The following is a 20,919-nucleotide window of genomic DNA, read 5'->3' on the forward strand; positions in this document are numbered from 1 at the left end:
TTGGATATTGCATCATATTGTTATTTTAATCAATGGCATTTCCTTACAATGCTCAATAGTATTTCAGTTGTTAGACTTCTGTTTTTTATCCTCTTATGTTTGTGTACTAAATATTTCTGTTTATTTTCATTGTTTTTTCCTGTGAAGCCATTGTGTTGCATCCATGTCTGAAATGTGCTGTTTAAATAAAGATTTGATTTCAACAACAAAATGTTTTTCTTATTTAACCAGGTAGGCCAGTTGAGAACAAGTTCTAATTTACCTGGCCAAGATAAAGCAGTGCGACACAAACAACACAGTTACACATGGGATAACAAAAGTACAGTAAATAACTATATACAGTGTGTGCAAATGGAGTAAGGAGGTAAGGCCATAGTGGCGAAATAATTACAATTTAGCAATTAAACACTGGAGTGATAGATGTGCAAGTAGAGATACTGGGATGTAAAGGAGCAAAAATAAATAACATGGGGATGGGGTAGTTGGGTGTGGCTATTTACAGATAGCTGTGTACAGGTGCAATGATCGGTAAGCTGCTCTGACAGCTGATGCTTAAAGTTAGTGAGGTAGATATATGTATGAACCCAATGGCCGACCAATCGAAAGACTCTTGGTCCCTCTTAGTGTGAAAATCAGCATCAATCCCATGTCAAAGGATTCAACTACTGAAAACGGAAACAAACAAATAGATCAACCAGATCAAACACACTTTTCCAGCCTGCTGAAGGCGTGGTGGAGTGGTAAACACCACCCCCGGCTCTACCAGGGGCTTGAGGTGGTCTCCCACAGCTCTGCTTATGTCATGTTCTGTGGACTTGCTGTTCCATTTCTTGACTGCCCCTGCAACACAGAAACAAATTTAGTCATATTATATAAAACACTCAAAGTAATGGATATGGAGCATCTATGGCCTCAGTTACACCTGGCATCTAAATGTGACTTCTGTCATCTGATCACTCCAAGCTGCATTAGGTTCAGATCTACCAGGATGGGCCTTTGACAAAGTCTGGACACAGTCAGGCCACCAAATATGCATACGCAATGTAAAGAGATGGGGTGAATGAGGGGAAAGGTACATTTGACACAAATGACCTTCATAATATCAAAGAACAAATGTGTGTGTCTGAGGGGAAATTAACTTTCATACAGCCAAAAGGGGTGAGAAATTACACCAATATCAGTGGACAATTTGCACTAATGTAAATAAACATAGATGATGGAACATATTCCCTTTTGCTGATGTGATGAACCGCTAAGGGGACATAAATATTTACCATCTAAACCATGTGTGACCTCTCACCTCTCTGGCTGTAGAAGTGTTCTTCCTAACCAGTCCCTCAACAGGGACAGCAGAGGAACTTCATTGATTCCACTCCTTCATCAATACAAGCAGTGAACATCTGAAATTCACCCTCACCTTTCATGTGCATGAAACAAGTTACCCGATGGTTGGACAATACTTTAACTTAAACAAGTTATCTGGACATTTTAATAGGGAGAAGGGTGGCTTTAGCACAGACCTATACAGGAAGCCGACGGACAGGAATTCCCTGTTACGCGGAGACAGCTTCCACCCTACACCCCTAAAAAAGATCCTCCCCATCAGCCAATACAGTCACATACACAGGATTTGTAGTACACAGAGTGACTATGACAAACAAGCTGACTGTCTGGATGAGTGTTTCAGACAGCGGGGTTACCCAGAGGAATGTCTGGATGAGTGTTTCAGACAGCGGGGTTACCCAGAGGAATGGCTGGATGAGTGTTTCAGACAGCGGGGATACCCAGAGGAATGGCTGGATGAGTGTTTCAGACAGCGGGGTTACCCAGAGGAATGGCTGGATGAGTGTTTCAGACAGCGGGGTTACCCAGAGGAATGGCTGGATGAGTGTTTCAGACAGCGGGGTTACCCAGAGGAATGGCTGGATGAGTGTTTCAGACAGCGGGGTTACCCAGAGGAATGGCTGGATGAGTGTTTCAGACAGCGGGGTTACCCAGAGGAACGGCTGGATGAGTGTTTCAGACAGCGGGGTTACCCAGAGGAACGGCTGGATGAGTGTTTCAGACAGCGGGGTTACCCAGAGGAACGGCTGGATGAGTGTTTCAGGCAGCGGGGTTACCCAGAGGAATGGCTGGATGAGTGTTTCAGACAGCGGGGTTACCCAGAGGAACGGCTGGATGAGTGTTTCAGACAGCGGGGTTACACAGAGGAACGGCTGGATGAGTGTTTCAGACAGCGGGGTTACCCAGAGGAACGGCTGGATGAGTGTTTCAGACAGCGGGGTTACCCAGAGGAATGGCTGGATGAGTGTTTCAGACAGCGGGGTTACCCAGAGGAATGGCTGGATGAGTGTTTCAGACAGCGGGGTTACACAGAGGAATGGCTGGATGAGTGTTTCAGACAGCGGGGTTACCCAGAGGAATGGCTGGATGAGTGTTTCAGACAGCGGGGTTACCCAGAGGAATGGCTGGATGAGTGTTTCAGACAGCGGGGTTACACAGAGGAATGGCTGGATGAGTGTTTCAGACAGCGGGGTTACACAGAGGAATGGCTGGATGAGTGTTTCAGACAGCGGGGTTACACAGAGGAATGGCTGGATGAGTGTTTCAGACAGCGGGGTTACCCAGAGGAATGGCTGCATGACGCCAGGGATCGTAATAAAAATACAGTGGTGTAAAAAGTACGCAATATACATTGTACTCAACTGCGTCCAGTCAGCAGATGTGACAAACTTTGCTGCCCTGTTTCCAGTTGTCCACATGGCTGGAAGAACCTATTCAAGTAAGTAAGTAAATAGATTTTGAAAATGTAAAAAAAACGATGTATTATTAGTTAACTAGCAGCATTGTAGAAACTAAATACGTTACAAAGGAACGTCTTGATTAGTGTTATGTTATGTTAGCTAGCTACAAAGTTGCTTTTGTATAATAGCCAACCTCTACCGACTAGCAGCAATGTAGAAACTATTACATTACAACGGAACGACTTGATTAGTGTAGTGTTGTGTTAGTTAGCTAGCATTTTCGTCACTTTAGTCAATAAGATTTTCGCAACGTAAGCTTAACTTTCTGAACATTCGAGACGTGTAGTCCACTTGTCATTCCAATCTCCTTTGCATTAGCGTAGCCTCTTCTGTAGCTTGTCAACTATGTGTCTGTCTATCCCTGTTCTCTCCCCTCTGCACAGGCCATACAAACGCTTCACACCGCGTGGCCGCTGCCACTCTAACCTGGTGGTCCCAGCGCGCACGACCCACGTGGAGTTCCAGGTCTCCGGCAGCCTCTGGAATTGCCGGTCTGCGGCCAACAAGGCAGAGTTCATCTCAGCCTATGCTACCCTCCAGTCCCTAGACTTCCTGGCGCTGACGGAAATATGGATTACCACAGATAACACTGCTACTCCTACTGCTCTCTCCTCGTCTGCCCACGTGTTCTCGCATACCCCTAGAGCATCGAGCCAGCGGGGTGGTGGCACTGGAATCCTCATCTCTCCCAAGTGGACATTCTCTCTTTCTCCCCTGACCCATCTGTCTATCTCCTCATTTGAATTCCATGCTGTCACAGTTACCAGCCCTTTCAAGCTTAACATCCTTATCATTTATCGCCCTCCAGGTTCCCTTGGAGAGTTCATCAATGAGCTTGACGCCTTGATAAGTTCCTTTCCTGAGGATGGCTCACCCCTCACAGTTCTGGGTGACTTTAACCTCCCCACGTCTACCTTTGACTCATTTCTCTCTGCCTCCTTCTTTCCACTCCTCTCCTCCTTTGACCTCACCCTCTCACCTTCCCCCCTACTCACAAGGCAGGCAATACGCTTGACCTCATCTTTACTAGATGCTGTTCTTCCACTAATCTCATTGCAACTCCCCTCCAAGTCTCCGACCACTACCTTGTATCCTTTTCCCTCTCGCTCTCATCCAACACTTCTCACTCTGCCCCTACTCGGATGGTATTGCGCCGTCCCAACCTTCGCTCTCTCTCTCCCGCTACTCTCTCCTCTTCCATCCTATCATCTCTTCCCTCTGCTCAAACCTTCTCCAACCTATCTCCTGATTCTGCCTCCTCAACCCTCCTCTCCTCCCTTTCTGCATCCTTCGATTTTCTCTGTCCCCTATCCTCCAGGCCGGCTCGGTCCTCCACTCCTGCGCCGTGGCTCGACGACTCACTGCGAGCTCACAGAACAGGGCTCCGGGCAGCCGAGCGGAAATGGAGGAAAACTCGCCTCCCTGCGGACCTGGCATCCTTTCACACCCTCCTCTCTACATTTTCCTCTTCTGTCTCTGCTGCTAAAGCCACTTTCTACCACTCTAAATTCCAAGCATCTGCCTCTAACCCTAGGAAGCTCTTTGCTACCTTCTCCTCCCTCCTGAATCCTCCTCCCCCTTCCCCCCCTCCTCTCTCTCTGCGGATGACTTCGTCAACCATTTTGAAAAGAAGGCTGATGACATCCGATCCTCGTTTGCTAAGCCAAACGACACCGCTGGTCCTGCTCACACTGCCCTACCCTGTGCTTTGACCTCTTTCTCCCCTCTCTCTCCAGATGAAATCTCGCGTCTCGTGACGGCCGGCCGCCCAACAACCTGCCCACTTGACCCTATCCCCTCCTCTCTTCTCCAGACCATTTCCGGAGACCTTCTCCCCTACCTCACCTCGCTCATCAACTCATCCTTGACCGCTGGCTACGTCCCTTCCGTCTTCAAGAGAGCGAGAGTTGCACCCCTTCTGAAAAAACCTACACTCGATCCCTCCGATATCAACAACTACAGACCAGTATCCCTTCTTTCTTTTCTCTCCAAAACTCTTGAACGTGCCGTCCTTGGCCAGCTCTCCTGCTATCTCTCTCAGAATGACCTTCTTGATCCTAATCAGTCAGGTTTCAATACTGGGCATTCAACTGAGACTGCTCTTCTCTGTGTCACGGAGGCTCTCCGCACTGCTAAAGCTAACTCTCTCTCCTCTGCTCTCATCCTTCTAGACCTATCTGCTGCCTTTGATACCGTGAACCATCAGATCCTCCTCTCCACCCTCTCCGAGCTGGGCATCTCCGGCGCGGCCCACGCTTGGATTGCGTCCTACCTGACAGGTCGCTCCTACCAGGTGGCGTGGCGAGAATCTGTCTCCGCACCATGTGCTCTCACCACTGGTGTCCCCCAAGGCTCTGTTCTAGGCCCTCTCCTATTCTCACTATACACCAAGTCACTTGGCTCGGTCATATCCTCACATGGTCTCTCCTATCATTGCTACGCAGACGACACACAATTAATCTTCTCCTTTCCCCCTTCTGATAACCAGGTGGCGAATCGCATCTCTGCATGTCTGGCAGACATATCAGTGTGGATGACGGCTCACCACCTCAAGCTGAACCTCGGCAAGACGGAGCTGCTCCTCCTCCCAGGGAAGGACTGCCTGTTCCATGATCTCGCCATCACGGTTGACAACTCCCTTGTGTCCTCCTCCCAGAGTGCTAAGAACCTTGGCGTGACCCTGGACAACACCCTGTCGTTCTCCACTAACATCAAGGCGGTGACCCGATCCTGTAGGTTCATGCTCTACAACATTCGCAGAGTACGACCCTGCCTCACACAGGAAGCGGCGCATGTCCTAGTCCAGGCACTTGTCATCTCCCGTCTGGATTACTGCAACTCGCTGTTGGCTGGGCTCCCTGCCTGTGCCATTAAACCCCTACAACTCATCCAGAACGCCGCAGCCCGTCTGGTGTTCAACCTTCCCAAGTTCTCTCACGTCACCCCGCTCCTCCGCTCTCTCCACTGGCTTCCAGTTGAAGCTCGCATCCGCTACAAGTCCATGGTGCTTGCCTACGGAGCTGTGAGGGGAACGGCACCTCCGTACCTTCAGGCTCTGATCAGGCCCTACACCCAAACAAGGGCACTGCGTTCATCCACCTCTGGCCTGCTCGCCTCCCTACCTCTGAGGAAGCACAGCTCCCGCTCAGCCCAGTCAAAACTGTTCGCTGCTCTGGCACCCCAATGGTGGAACAAGCTCCCTCACGACGCCAGGACAGCGGAGTCAATCACCACCTTCCGGAGACACCTGAAACCCCACCTCTTTAAGGAATACCTGGGATAGGATAAAGTAATCCTTCTACCCCCCCCCCCGAAAGATTTAGATGCACTATTGTAAAGTGGTTGTTCCACTGGATATCTTAAGGTGAATGCACCAATTTGTAAGTCGCTCTGGATAAGAGCGTCTGCTAAATGACTTAAATGTAAATGTAAATGCATTATTAGCACTGAAATAGACCCAGGGTTTTTCCTGGATAAAAAAAGGGGCTTAGGCGGTGACCATGAAAACATGCCAGCCAGTTGGTAGAGCATGGTGTTTGCAAAGCCAGGGTTGTGGGTTCGATTCCCACGGGGGGCCAGTACGGGAAAAATAAAAAATGTATGAAATTAATTGAAATGTATGCATTCACTACTGTAAGTCGCTCTGGATAAGAGTGTCTGCTAAATGACTAAAATGTAAATGTATATAATGAACAGACTAGGTCTATACTGCTCCTACATGGTGTAACAATACATCATGTAGATGTATATAATGAACAGACTAGGTCTATACTGCTCCTACATGGTGTAACAATACATCATGTAGATGTATATAATGAACAGACTAGGTCTATACTGCTCCTACATGGTGTAACAATACATCATGTAGATGTATATAATGAACAGACTAGGTTCTATCCTATTCTACTGTATCTGTATATGTATTACTCATCTCATATGTATATACTGTATTCTATTCTACTGTATCTGTCTATGTATTACTCATCTCATATGTATATACTGTATTCTATACTATTCTACTGTATTATAGTCTATGCCACTCTGACATTGCTCATCCAAATATTTATATATTCTTAATTCCATTCCTTTACTTTAGATGTGTGTATTTGTTGTGAAGTTGTTACATATTATTGCACTGTTGTCGTTGAGTGGTCCAGCCAGAGCCCGGACTTGAACCCGATCAAACATCTCTGGAGAGACCTGAAAATAGTTGTGCAGTGATGCTCCCCATCCAACCTGACAGAGCTTGAGAGGATCTGCAGAGAAGAATGGAAGAAACTACCCAAATACAGGTGTGCCAAGCTTCTAGTGTCATACCCAAGAAGACTCAAGGCTGTAATCGCTGCCAAAGGTGTTTCAACAAAGTACTAAGTTAAGGGTCTGAACACTTATGTAAATGTAGGATTGGGCCGTTGTCATCACACTTCCATGATTAGTAAGAATTAGGGTAGATTTATAGGACTATTGTTTTTATGATTCATACATACTTTCCTAACCCTAAAATGTACCTAAATAATCTACAAGATCAGAGTATTTTTAAATCTACCAGTTGGTGCTGAAACAGAGACGAATGATGACTTTCTTGAATTGATCCCTAGATTCTGACTCCGTGTATTCTATTGAGTCCGTCAACAAAATTAGAATTAAAAGGTATTTAAAGGTACAACATTCTAATTAAAGGTATTACCGTTTTTAAAAGAATGGCTTAAGATGAAATGTACTCTAAACCCTATTGAATGAAAACTCCATGACAAAATCTGTTGGCCAACAATTGTGAGGGTTTTAAGCAAGGTATCAACACATGCAGAGTGTGCGTAAGCAAGGCATACATTCCTAAATGGGGATCGGCCCCAGTCTCCTGGTAAAGCACCAGAACCCTCCTCCTACAGCATTTATGTTCATTTTGAGAAAGTAGCACTACAGTCTCCGGGTAAAAAAACTACTTTTGGGTAAAAAAGACGCGACACCTGTCTATGAATTTGAGAGGTTACATTGATGCTCCAGATACTCAACTAGTCTAAAGCAGACCAGTTTTATTGCTTCTTTAATCATAACAACAGTTTTCAGCTGTGCTAACATAATTGCAAAAGGGTTTTCTAATGATCAATTAGCCTTTTAAAATGATAAACTTGGATTAACTAACACAACGTGCCATTGGAACACAGGAGTGATGGTCACTGATAATGGGCCTCTGTACGCCTATGCAGATATTCCATTAATAATCAGCCGTTTCCAGCTACAATAGTCATTTACAACATTAACAATGTCTACACTGTATTTCTGATCAATTTGATGTTATTTTAATGGACCAAAAAATGCTTTCTTTTAAAAAAAAGGTTATTTCTAAGTGACCCCAAACTGTTGAACGGTAGTGTACATCTACATCCTCCCATGTCGCTGAACCACTGATCAATAACTCCCTATTACAGGAAAAAACACTATTTCCATTGGTTGTTAGTACTGTACTGACCTCTCGTCCTCTGTCTCTCTCGTACTCTGCCTTGTGTATTTATCTTCAAAATATTCTTATAGTCCCAACATAGAACCAAATAGACTTCCCAAAAATAATAATATGGCATTTACTTTATTTCACATTTATTTAATCAGATATGTCAATTGAGAACCAATACGCATTTACAATGACAATCTGAATGAAGAAATACTAATATCAATCTATTTAATAATTAACATGTTTGAAATATCCCAATTATATAGTGAACAACATGTAGGGGTTTACACTTGCATTCAATCAATCTTAAGTTCATAATCAAAACATTTTTTTTTACTCTTTTAATCCGATTTTCGACATGATCATGTCTTGAGCTGGAAAAAACACGTAGACCTATTTTTCAGTATGATTTCATTCATACAATATTATTTAATGTAGAATGAACAAAAACACAATTTCTTAATCAAAAACATAAGTCAGAACACAGCCTCTCTATTCTCTCATGTGATTTCAGGTCCTCTGACTGGGAAAATGTCTTTTCACAATGAGAGCAGTGGTATGTCTTCTCCTCCTGTGTATTAGTATGTTGGAAAGGCTTTTATCCTGTGTGTGTTCTCTCATGCTTTTTCAAGCTCCCTAACCGGGCAAAACTCTTTTCACATCGGGAACATTTGTAATGCTTTTCTCCTGAGTGTATTCTCTCATGCGCTTTCAGGCTCCCTCGATGGGTAAAACTCTTTTCACAATTGGAACAGTGGTAAGGCTTTTCTCCTGTGTGTATTCTCTCATGCTCCTTCAGGCTCGCATACCACCTAAAATTCCTTCCACAGTGGGAACAGTGATAAGGCTTCTCTCCAGTGTGTCCCCTCTCCTGTGTTTTCAGGCTCCCTAACTGAGTAAAACTCTTTACACAGTGGGAACAGTGGTAAGGCTTCTCTCCAGAGTGTATTCTCATATGTATTTTCAGGTTCCTAACCCAGTAAATATCTTTCCACACTGAGAGCAGTGGTAGGTCTTCCTATCTTCTGTGTGTATTTCTTCATGTTGTTTCAGGTACCGTAACTGGGTAAACCTCTTTCCACACTGGGAACATTGGAAACACTTTTCTCTTGTGTGTGTCCTCTCATGCTCTTTTAGGTTCCCTAACTTGGTAAAACTCTTTCCACAGTGAGAGCATTCGTAAGGGTTTTCTCCTGTATGCGTTCTCTCATGTACTTTCAGGTTCCTTAACCACTTAAAACTCTTTCCACACTGGGAACAGTGGTGTTGTCTCGCTGGTTTGGGCGTCTCTGGGTCTGGTTCCCCTGAAGGAGTCTCCCTGCTGTCAGAGTGAGAGTCTGGTCCCTCTCCTACCAAAGACAAACAGAGTATTTAGTTAAATATTAAACAGAGAACTGAATTAAACCTCCATAGATTCTTCAAAAACCTGAAGTCAGTTTCCAGAACATTACATAATTTAATAAAAACTTGGTGGCCGCCCTAATAATAATAATAATAATGTAGAACATAAAATCTAATCTTTCTCTCATGTTTATAGGCTGAGCAGAGCTTTACAATAGGGAAAGGGGGAAACCTAGTGAACTGAATGGATTCAACTGACATGTGTGTCCCGTATTTAACCCAACCCCTCTGAATCAGAGAGGTGTGGGGGGCTGCCTTAATAGACATCCACGTCGTCGGCAGCCAGGGAACAGTGGGTTAACTGACTTGCTCAGGGGCAGAATGACAGCGTTTTTACCTTTTCAGCTCGGGGATTTGATCCAGCAACCTTTCGGTTACTGGCCCAACGCTCCTACCTGCCAGTCTACATAATGTCGTATTTTAGACTGATCAGAGCTGTATAATAATAGATAATGTCATGTGTATAGGCTGAGCACAGCTCAATAATAATAGATAAGGTCATGTTTATAGGCTGATCAGAGCTCTTAATAATAGATAATGTTATGTTTACAGGCTGAGCAGAGCTCTATAATAATAGATAATGTCATGTTTACAGGCTGAGCAGAGCTCTATAATAATAGATAATGTTATGTTTACAGGCTGAGCAGAGCTCTATAATAATAGATAATGTCATGTTTACAGGCTGAGCAGAGCTCTATAATAATAGAGAATGTCATGTTTATAGGCTGAGCAGAGCTCTATAATAATAGATAATGTCATGTTTATAGGCTGAGCAGAGCTCTATAATAATAGATCATGTTTATAGGCTGAGCAGAGCTCTATAATAATAGATCATGATTATAGGCTGAACAGAGCTCTATAATAATAGATAATGTCATGTTTATAGGCTGATCAGAGCTCTATAATAATAGATAATGTCATGTTTATAGGCTGATCAGAGCTCTATAATAATAGATAATGTCATGTTTATAGGCTGAGCAGAGCTCTATAATAATAGATAATGTCATGTTTATAGGCTGATCAGAGCTCTATAATAATAGATAATGTCATGTTTATAGGCTGATCAGAGCTCTATAATAATAGATAATGTCATGTTTACAGGCTGAGCAGAGCTCTATAATAATAGATAATGTCATGTTTACAGGCTGAGCAGAGCTCTATAATAATAGATAATGTCATGTTTATAGGCTGAACAGAGCTCTATAATAATAGAGAATGTCATGTTTATAGACTGAGCAGAGCTCTATAATAATAGATAATGTCATGTTTATAGGCTGAGCAGAGCTCTATAATAATATATATTACTAATGTTAAAGGCTGCAGTTGATCCATTGTTATTAACGTTTTGTTGGTGGCCCACTTCATCTCTAAAGTAATAATTACCATCTTTTCTAAATGATAATTCTTTAGTTTAGCCTTTCCTTGAAATGGCTATTTTGCCCATGTTTTTTGTCGACTAACAAACGTTTGCTAATATGTTCAGTGTCCCCAAAACACTTGTCCTTTTGCTAACATGTTCAGTCTCCCCAAAACGCTTGTCCTTTTGCTAATATGTTCAGTCTCCCCAAAACGCTTGTCCTTTTGCTAATATGTTCAGTCTCCCCATAACACATGTCCATTTCATGTCAATAATGCTTCTTATTTTATGTATTTCTCCAACATTATTTACAAATCTGCTTTTTGTGGGTATACACACTTTACACAAGGCCTAAAATAGACACACGTCAAAAGTTTAATTTATAACTTGTTTGCCATTCTGTGAGACAATTAAGTTGTGATTTTGTGGTGGGGGGGGGGGAGACTCTGATGGTATACACACGTTACAGTTAAGCAATAAGGCCCGAGGAAGTGTGGTATATGGCCAATATAGCATGGTTAAAGACTGTCCTTATGTACAACTCAACACACAGTACCTGGATACAGCCCTTAGCCATGGTATATTGGCCATCTATCACAAACCCCTGAGGTGTCTTATTGCTATTATAAACATGTTACCAACATATTTAGAACAGTAAAAATACATGACATACCCATGGTATACGGCCTGATATACCACGGCTGTCAGCCAATCAGCATTCAGGGCTTTAATCACCCATTTTAAAATGTAGCTTTAACATTATATTATAACATAAATTGCTATAGAACACAACAACATTTTCAAGTATAGAATTTCAGTAGCATGCTGCTTTAAAACAACACATTCGTTCAAAACAGTTGGACAGTTAGAGCCCGTTTTTTAAGACAGTACTTACTGGTGGTAATCAGATCTCCTGACTCCTCTGTCAATATGACAGTAATCTCTCCCTCTTTCTCCTCCTTCACTCCAAAAACTGAATCCTCCTCTTTCTCTTCCTCCTCTTCTTTTACTGTAACATCCTCCTCCTCTTTCACTCTGAAAGCGTCTTCCTCTTCTTTCACTGTAACGTCTTTCTCTTCTTCTTTCACTGTAACAGCCTCACCCTCTACTTCTTGTTTTACTGTAACATCCTCCTCTTCTTTTACTGTAACATCCTCCTCTTCCTTCTCCTCTTTCACGACAATGTTCAGCCCCAGAGCTTCTTTCTCCGTCCAGCAGACCTCTTCTTTAGCAGGCGAGGAATACATCAGTGAGCTCATGGTCGGGGATGTTAGCTAGCTAGCTAGTTAGCATGAGCGACTAGTTTAGTACTAGGCTAACTTATCAAGCCAGCTAGTTGACTAACAATGTACCTATAACATTTAAATGGGGGCAATTAACTAGATGTCAGAAGTATATTTAAAACACAGAGGCAAATATGCACAGAAACAGTCTAAATGTTTCGGCTGTTGGCTACCAAGGTGGCTGACTCGTTGTTGTTGATCCGTTCCGTCCACTAGATTATACGTCACGCTGGCAGCATCGCCTGAAACACGCACATCGCCGTCTGCTGACTGGAGGGAAACGCAGTTGAGGATTGTTTTTTTTGTTGCACACAAATGTATTTTTCATTCCTTTCATGAAATAATAATATTATATTGAGACGTTCAAATAGAGCAGTGCATATTTTAAGTGAGAATTTAAAACATACTATCATTCACATCTGTATTTAAGGCAGTTTCATATTAATTCATTAATTTGGTCACTGCGCTCAATGCAATGGCACTTACAAATGTAGATCCTTCAAACACCCCCAAACAGGGAAACAGATCCCAATCACAGGTGTTATCAGGTGCACCACTAAGGCAGTTATTTATCTTTTAATTTGTCCTTGTGGTAAAATCTTTTTGGAAGCGAACCCCTTGATTTCGTCCCTACATTATATCGGCATCGAACACGTCACCCTCCCTAGGAGAGGGGGTGACCTCGACAATTTATTGTTAAAAACTTTAATTTAAAGACCTTTGCTCCCGTCGGTCTCAACGTAGAGGTCTATGTATCCATTATTGTAATATTGCTATTCATTGTAAATGTTTGGAGGTCTATGTATCCATTATTGTAATATTGCTATTCATTGTAAATGTTTGGAGGTCTATGTATCCATTATTGTAATATTGCTATTCATTGTAAATGTTTGGAGGTCTATGTATCCATTATTGTAATATTGCTATTCATTGTAAATGTTTGTAGGTCTATGTATCCATTATTGTAATATTGCTATTCATTGTAAATGTTTGGAGGTCTATGTATCCATTATTGCAATATTGCTATTCATTGTAAATGTTTGTAGGTCTATGTATCCATTATTGTAATATTTCTATTCATTGTAAATGTTTGTAGGTCTATGTATCCATTATTGTAATATTGCTCTGCATTGTAAATGTTTGTAGGTCTATGTATCCATTATTGTAATATTGCTATTCATTGTAGATGTTTGGAGGTCTATGTATCCATTATTGTAATATTGCTATTCATTGTAAATGTTTGGAGGTCTATGTATCCATTATTGTAATATTGCTATTCATTGTAAATGTTTGGAGGTCTATGTATCCATTATTGTAATATTGCTATTCATTGTAAATGTTTGGAGGTCTATGTATCCATTATTGGAATATTGCTATTCTTTGTAAATGTTTGGAGGTCTATGTATCCATTATTGTAATATTGCTATTCATTGTAAATGTTTGGAGGTCTATGTATCCATTATTGTAATATTGCTATTCATTGTAAATGTTTGGAGGTCTATGTATCCATTATTGTAATATTGCTATTCATTGTAAATGTTTGGAGGTCTATGTATCCATTATTGTAATATTGCTATTCATTGTAGATGTTTGGAGGTCTATGTATCCATTATTGTAATATTGCTATTCATTGTAAATGTTTGGAGGTCTATGTATCCATTATTGTAATATTGCTATTCATTGTAAATGTTTGGAGGTCTATGTATCCATTATTGTAATATTGCTATTCATTGTAGATGTTTGGAGGTCTATGTATCCATTATTGTAATATTGCTATTCATTGTAAATGTTTGGAGGTCTATGTATCCATTATTGTAATATTGCTATTCATTGTAAATGTTTGGAGGTCTATGTATCCATTATTGTAATATTGCTATTCATTGTAAATGTTTGTAGGTCTACATAGCCAAATTGTATCTATGATCGTATGCTATCCATTTATGTTTTCATATGTTCTATTTATATCTTTAAATTAACCAATGATATCAGGCCACACTCAGACATGATTACAGACACCTGTGTGTGTCCTTTGACACAAGATAAACCAGTTACCTGCAGTGTTTGTCATTATACCCTGATGAAGACAGCTTGTCTGTATAAACTAGTGACCCACAGTGTTTGTCATTATACCCTGATGAAGACAGCTTGTCTGTATAAACCAGTTACCCACAGTGTTTGTCATTATACCCTGATGAAGACAGCTTGTCTGTATAAACCAGTTACCCGCAGTGTTTGTCATTATACCCTGATGAAGACAGCTTGTCTATATAAACTAGTGACCCACAGTGTTTGTCATTATACCCTGATGAAGACAGCTTGTCTGTATAAACCAGTTACCTGCAGTGTTTGTCATTATACCCTGATGAAGACAGCTTGTCTGTTTAAACTAGTGACCTGCAGTGTTTGTCATTATACCCTGATGAAGACAGCTTGTCTGTTTAAACTAGTGACCCACAGTGTTTGTCATTATACCGTGATGAAGACAGCTTGTCTGTATAAACCAGTTACCTGCAGTGTTTGTCATTATACCTGATGAAGACAGCTTGTCTGTGTAAACTAGTGACCCACAGTGTTTGTCATTATACCGTGATGAAGACAGCTTGTCTGTATAAACTAGTGACCCACAGTGTTTGTCATTATACCCTGATGAAGACAGCTTGTCTGTATAAACCAGTTACCTGCAGTGTTTGTCATTATACCCTGATGAAGACAGCTTGTCTGTGGAAACGTTGGTTATTAGGTTATTAAATTATTGCATCTGAGCTCCTAGAGTGTGAGGTTCTCCTTTTCTTTTTCAGGCCACCGGGGTCTGACAACTTGGATGGAAAATGACTGAGGATAATAGAGGACGACATTGCCACTCCTATTAACCATATGTTCAATATAAGCCTACTAGAAAGTGAGAAAACCCTACCTTGTCATAACACAACTGATTGGCTCAAATGCATTAAGGAAAGAAATTTCACAAATTAACTTTTAATTATTATTTGTTCTGTGACAAATGGTGAATTAGTTATTGATTTATACCACTTTTAAATGGCATTTTATATATTTATGTATTTCTATAAAATCAAAACTGGAATTTTTGTTTAAAAAAGGTTGTAAAAGTATGCTAGACATGTATATAATACATCTAGTTTGATGTTTCTGTGACAATCAATGAATTAGTTATTGATTTATACCATTTTAAATGGCTTTTGGCCAATGTCTGTTGAATATCTGAATGTGTGAATATAAATCCAACTTTACCTCGGTCTTAACTTTCATTGTCTAGGTCTCATTTTTAGCCATCTTACTCATTGCTATAACCAGGACATTGTGATTAGGAAACTGAGAACCACACAAAGTCCAGGGGGTGATCACACTCTACCACTAAGGGTCAGTTTAGTTGGAGCAACGTAAGACAGTCTCGTGTTCCAATTGTATGTTTTAGTAGCATGAATTGTTCCTGTTCACACCGAGGTGAAGGGCGGAATAATGGAAGGAATGAATCCCAGCCTGACGCTCATCACCTGTGGAAGGCGGGACTTCCAGTCAGGCGCGGATTTCATTGGCCTTTTCAGGTGTGATTTTAGATCCTTCAGCCGAAGTCGCGACTCCCCACAGTATGTTGTACCAAAGTTGACTGACCTTTAAGGGAACTACACTGCCATAAATACAAGGAAAGTCAAGAAGTGTTAAATAAAATTAAAATACAAATCCGGCAAGGCACCAACTTTGAGAAGGGTTTAAAACAAAGGTTTCAAACAATTTATAAATGTTATGGAATGTAGGTATGTTTTGCCTTTAATGTAATGGCATTGAAAATAAATGGAAAAAGGCGAATATGTGTTTGAATACCCATACTAACATACTGTATACTACATACTTAATGAGTACATACTATTAGTTAATTGTAGAATACTGTAACTATATACTTAATGAGTATATACTACATACTATTAGTTAATTGTAGTATACTGTAACTACATACTTAATGAGTATATACTACATACTATTAGTTAATTGTAGTAAACTGTAACTACATACTTAATGAGTATATACTACATACTATTAGATAATTGTAGTATACTGTAACTACATACTTAATGAGTATATACTACATACTATTAGTTAATTGTAGTATACTGTATACTACATACTTAATGAGTATATACTACATACTATTAGTTAATTGTAGTATACTTTAACTACATACTTAATGAGTATAAACTACATACTATTAGTTAATTGTAGTATACTGTAACTACATACTTAATGAGTATATACTACATACTATTAGTTAATTGTAGTAAACTGTAACTACATACTTAATGAGTATATACTACATACTATTAGTTAATTGTAGTATACTGTAACTACATACTTAATGAGTATATACTACATACTATTAGTTAATTGTAGTAAACTGTAACCGAACCGTTTCCTTTCAGTTGAGGCTCTTCTCCTGTCTACCGGATGTTTATGCTGTTGCTATGCAACCTCTTGCTAGCTAGTTAGCATAACACATTACTAGTTAGACATTTTACGACTTCGGGTGTGTTTTTAAATTCAATCTTGAATACCAGAGTGCTTCATAAATTCAGACCGTTGTCAGGTTGTCTGTTTGTAAATTCAGCCCGTTTCGCTCTCGGAGCCACTGGCCACTCCGGCCGAGGAGTTGGGTTGATTTGACCGTTCTGACCTTAGCTTGCTAGCTACTTCCAGACACAAATGAGACTCTGACCATGTTACTCGCCCTAGCAGAGCTGGTTAGGCAGTTTTCATGTTATCCAGAGTGACTGTAACTGTGCTGCTGGAAAACATTTAAATTACGGTTTTTGTTGCCTACGTTTACTGACACCTGGACATATTGAACGGGTGTTGAGCGCTAGTAAATTCATTATTCTGCTCTCTGGTACTCAGACGAGAGTGGTCTGAAATCAGAGTAGATAGTCAGAGTGAATTTACGAAAGCATCCGAATGTCCATTGACAAAGCACGACTATACCATTTAGCTAAGCATGACGGGAATAATCAAGTCAATAAACGTTGGGTAGTTAGTTCGATAGAATATAGTTAATATACTGGCAAGTTTGATTTATAAGTAGCCAACTAACGTCAGCTAGCTAGTTAACATACTAGTACATACTGCTGTAACAATATGCTAACAAATTGTCAGCCAAAATAACGTGTAAGGTAACTTATTTGAAAAGTCATTACTTTATTACATTGCTCAACATTTTCTTAACATTTGTCATGATTAGTTAAAGCAATGAATTTGTATCGGCTCTCGTTGTTCTTCGGCCGAATATTTTCCGCCATTTTCTTCAAATCTGAAAAGCATTGAAGCCACGCCCATTTCCTGAAGAATTGCATTATGGGCCCTAACGCATTGCGTGTTTACGTCATATTTTGGCGAATTTAGTACCACATCCGGGAACTTTTGCCATACTAACTCTATCATACTTTGACCAATAAGCATACTATATACTCAATAAACATCACAAATAGTACGGTTAGTATGAGTATTCTAACACAGCTAATGACTTATCAACAGCTGTAACAATTTGACCCCCACAGGAAATCTACACTGGCAGTTATAGAAAGACCCATATACTATATAACCATTGATTCTTGAAGAATATAACTTATAAATGCCTCAAAAGTTTCAACTTTATTACCTCACCTGAAACCAAAACATAACCTCGTATAACACCACTGTTTGCAAACAAGCACTGTATAGCCTCGACATTGATATATACTAATCTGGGTAAAACTACACTGCTCAAAAAATAAAGGGAACACTTAAACAACACATCCTAGATCTGAATGAAAGAAATAATCTTATTAAATACTTTTTTCTTTACATAGTTGAATGTGCTGACAACAAAATCACACAAAAGTAATCAATGGAAATCCAATTTATCAACCCATGGAGGTCTGGATTTGGAGTCACACTCAAAATTAAAGTGGAAAACCACACTACAGGCTGATCCAACTTTGATGTAATGTCCTTAAAACAAGTCAAAATGAGGCTCAGTAGTGTGTGTGGCCTCCACGTGCCTGTATGACCTCCCTACAGTGCCTGGGCATGCTCCTGATGAGGTGGTGGATGGTCTCCTGTGGGATCTCCTCCCATACCTGTACTAAAGCATCCGCCAACTCCTGGACAGTCTGTGGTGCAACGTGGCGTTGGTGGATGGAGCGAGACATGATGTCCCAGATGTGCTCAATTGGATTCAGGTCTGGGGAACGGGCGGGCCAGTCCATAGCATCAATGCCTTCCTCTTGCAGGAACTGCTGACACATTCCAGCCACATGAGGTCTAGCATTGTCTTGCATTAGGAGGAACCCAGGGCCAACCGCACCAGCATATGGTCTCACAAGGGGTCTGAGGATCTCATCTCGGTACCTAATGGCAGTCAGGCTACCTCTGCCCCCCAAAGAAATGCCACCCCACACAAATGCCACCCCACACCATGACTGACCCACCGCCAAACCGGTCATGCTGGAGGATGTTGCAGGCAGCAGAACGTTCTCCACGGCGTCTCCAGACTCTGTCACGTCTGTCACGTGCTCAGTGTGAACCTGCTTTCATCTGTGAAGAGCGCAGGGCGCCAGTGGCGAATTTGCCAATCTTGGTGTTCTCTGGCAAATGCCAAACGTCCTGCACGGTGTTGGGCTGTAAAGCACAACCCCCACCTGTGGACGTCGGGCCCTCATACCACCCTCATGGAGTCTGTTTCTGACCATTTGAGCAGACACATGCACATTTGTGGCCTGCTGGAGGTCATTTTGCAGGGCTCTGGCAGTGCTCCTCCTGCTCCTCCTTGCACAAAGGCGGAGGTAGCGGTCCTGCTGCTGGGTTGTCGCCCTCCTACGGCCTCCTCCACGTCTCCTGATGTACTGGCCTGTCTCCTGGTAGCGTCTCCATGCTCTGGACACTACGCTGACAGACACAGCAAACCTTCTTGCCACAGCTCGCATTGATGTGCCATCCTGGATGAGCTGCACTACCTGAGCCACTTGTGTGGGTTGTAGACTCCGTTTCATGCTACCACTAGAGTGAAAGCACCGCCAGCATTCAAAAGTGACCAAAACATCAGCCAGGAAGCATAGGAACTGAGAAGTGGTCTGTGGTCTCCACCTGCAGAACCACTCCTTTATTGGGGGTGTCTTGCTTATTGCCTATAATTTCCACCTGTTGTCTATTCCATTTGCACAACAGCATGTGAAATGTATTGTCAATCAGTGTTGCTTCCTAAGTGGACAGTTTGATTTCACAGAAGTGTGATTGACTTGGAGTTACATTGTGTTGTTTAAGTGTTCCCTTTATTTTTTTGAGCAGAATATCATTTTTATAACTGTTACGCCAAGATGTCTGAACTTCTTAATGATGTCACTAGGTTTTGGGTTACGTTTGCTACAATAGCTTTCTCTATGAATTTGAGAGTGGTTACATTTCTCCAGCCCCCATCCCTCAGCTGTTTACCAAACCAAGTCTCAGGGCAGACATTTTGTTGCCGTTTAAATCCTAGGTTACCCCTATAAAATAGCAGCACATCTATCAACCAATCTGCAGTTCATACAATAACAAAGCTGTCATTCCACCACTAATTTGGTTATAAGATGATGATGGGGCTGGAGAAATGTAACTACTCTCAAATTCATAGACAGACCTACGGATGCAAGGACTGACCATCCATGATGTCAACATAGTTTTAACCATGTTTTGAGTGTTTACAGTGTTTGTTTATCGTTTACATTGTTTCTAAACATTGGAGTAAAAAAAGCTTATTTGGGGTTCTAATGGGTTACAACAGTTGAACTAAGCTCGAGGCATGTGTTATATTCTTTAAGAATCAATGGTTATAAATAAATAATTTAACAAGTCTAAATATGGATGTAGCTATTTCATATTTCCCCTTTAACACCACACATCAGTTCAACAACTGCAGAGTTCGTTCCTCTGTTTTTAAGACAGTACTTACTAGTGTTAATCAGGGCCCGTTTATCGTTAGAACCATTGGATGCCTTAACATGCCTTTGGGAAACCGAGCACAGATATCCAGTTTCATCCTGTTCTGTGAACTGTGAAGGACCTCGGCCTTACTCTGGAACCTGATCTCTCTTTTGAAGAACATATCAAGACTGCTTCAAGGACAGCTTTTTTCCATCTACGTAACATTGCAAAAATCAGAAACTTTCTGTCCAAAAATGACGCAGAAAAATTAATCCATGCTTTTGTTACTTCTAGGCTCGACTACTGCAATGCTCTACTTTCCGGCTACCCGGATAAAGCACTAAACAAACTTCAGTTAGTGCTAAATACGGCTGCTAGAATCCTGACTAGAACCAGAAAATTTGATCATATTACTCCAGTGCTAGCCTCCCTACACTGGCTTCCTGTTAAGGCAAGGGCTGATTTCAAGGTTTTACTGCTAACCTACAAAGCATTACATGGGCTTGCTCCTACCTATCTTTCCGATTTGGTCCTGCCGTACATACCTACACGTACGCTACGGTCACAAGACGCAGGCCTCCTAATTGTCCCTAGAATTTCTAAGCAAACGGCTGGAGGTAGGGCTTTCTCCTATAGAGCTCCATTTTTATGGAATGGTCTGCCTACCCATGTGAGAGACGC

General features: G+C 41.5%; 1 protein-coding gene and 1 long non-coding RNA gene across 2 annotated transcripts in view; both read right to left on the bottom strand.

The window, feature by feature from the left end:
* LOC115149597 (NACHT, LRR and PYD domains-containing protein 12-like) overlaps positions 1 to 20,919 on the bottom strand; it is a gene marked incomplete at both ends in the record, with an annotated part of 397,095 nt that overhangs the window by 143,163 nt on the left and 233,013 nt on the right. The gene's annotated exons all lie outside the window — the stretch shown is intronic.
* On the bottom strand, positions 8,373 to 12,041 carry LOC115148391 (uncharacterized). Its single transcript, XR_003866652.1, has 2 exons — positions 11,907 to 12,041; positions 8,373 to 9,602 (listed from the first exon to the last, which is right to left on the bottom strand). It is a non-coding gene; the product is annotated as an uncharacterized LOC115148391 (long non-coding RNA).

The sequence above is a fragment of the Salmo trutta genome, chromosome 15, assembly GCF_901001165.1.
Source record: "Salmo trutta chromosome 15, fSalTru1.1, whole genome shotgun sequence".
Classification (NCBI taxonomy): domain Eukaryota; kingdom Metazoa; phylum Chordata; class Actinopteri; order Salmoniformes; family Salmonidae; genus Salmo; species Salmo trutta.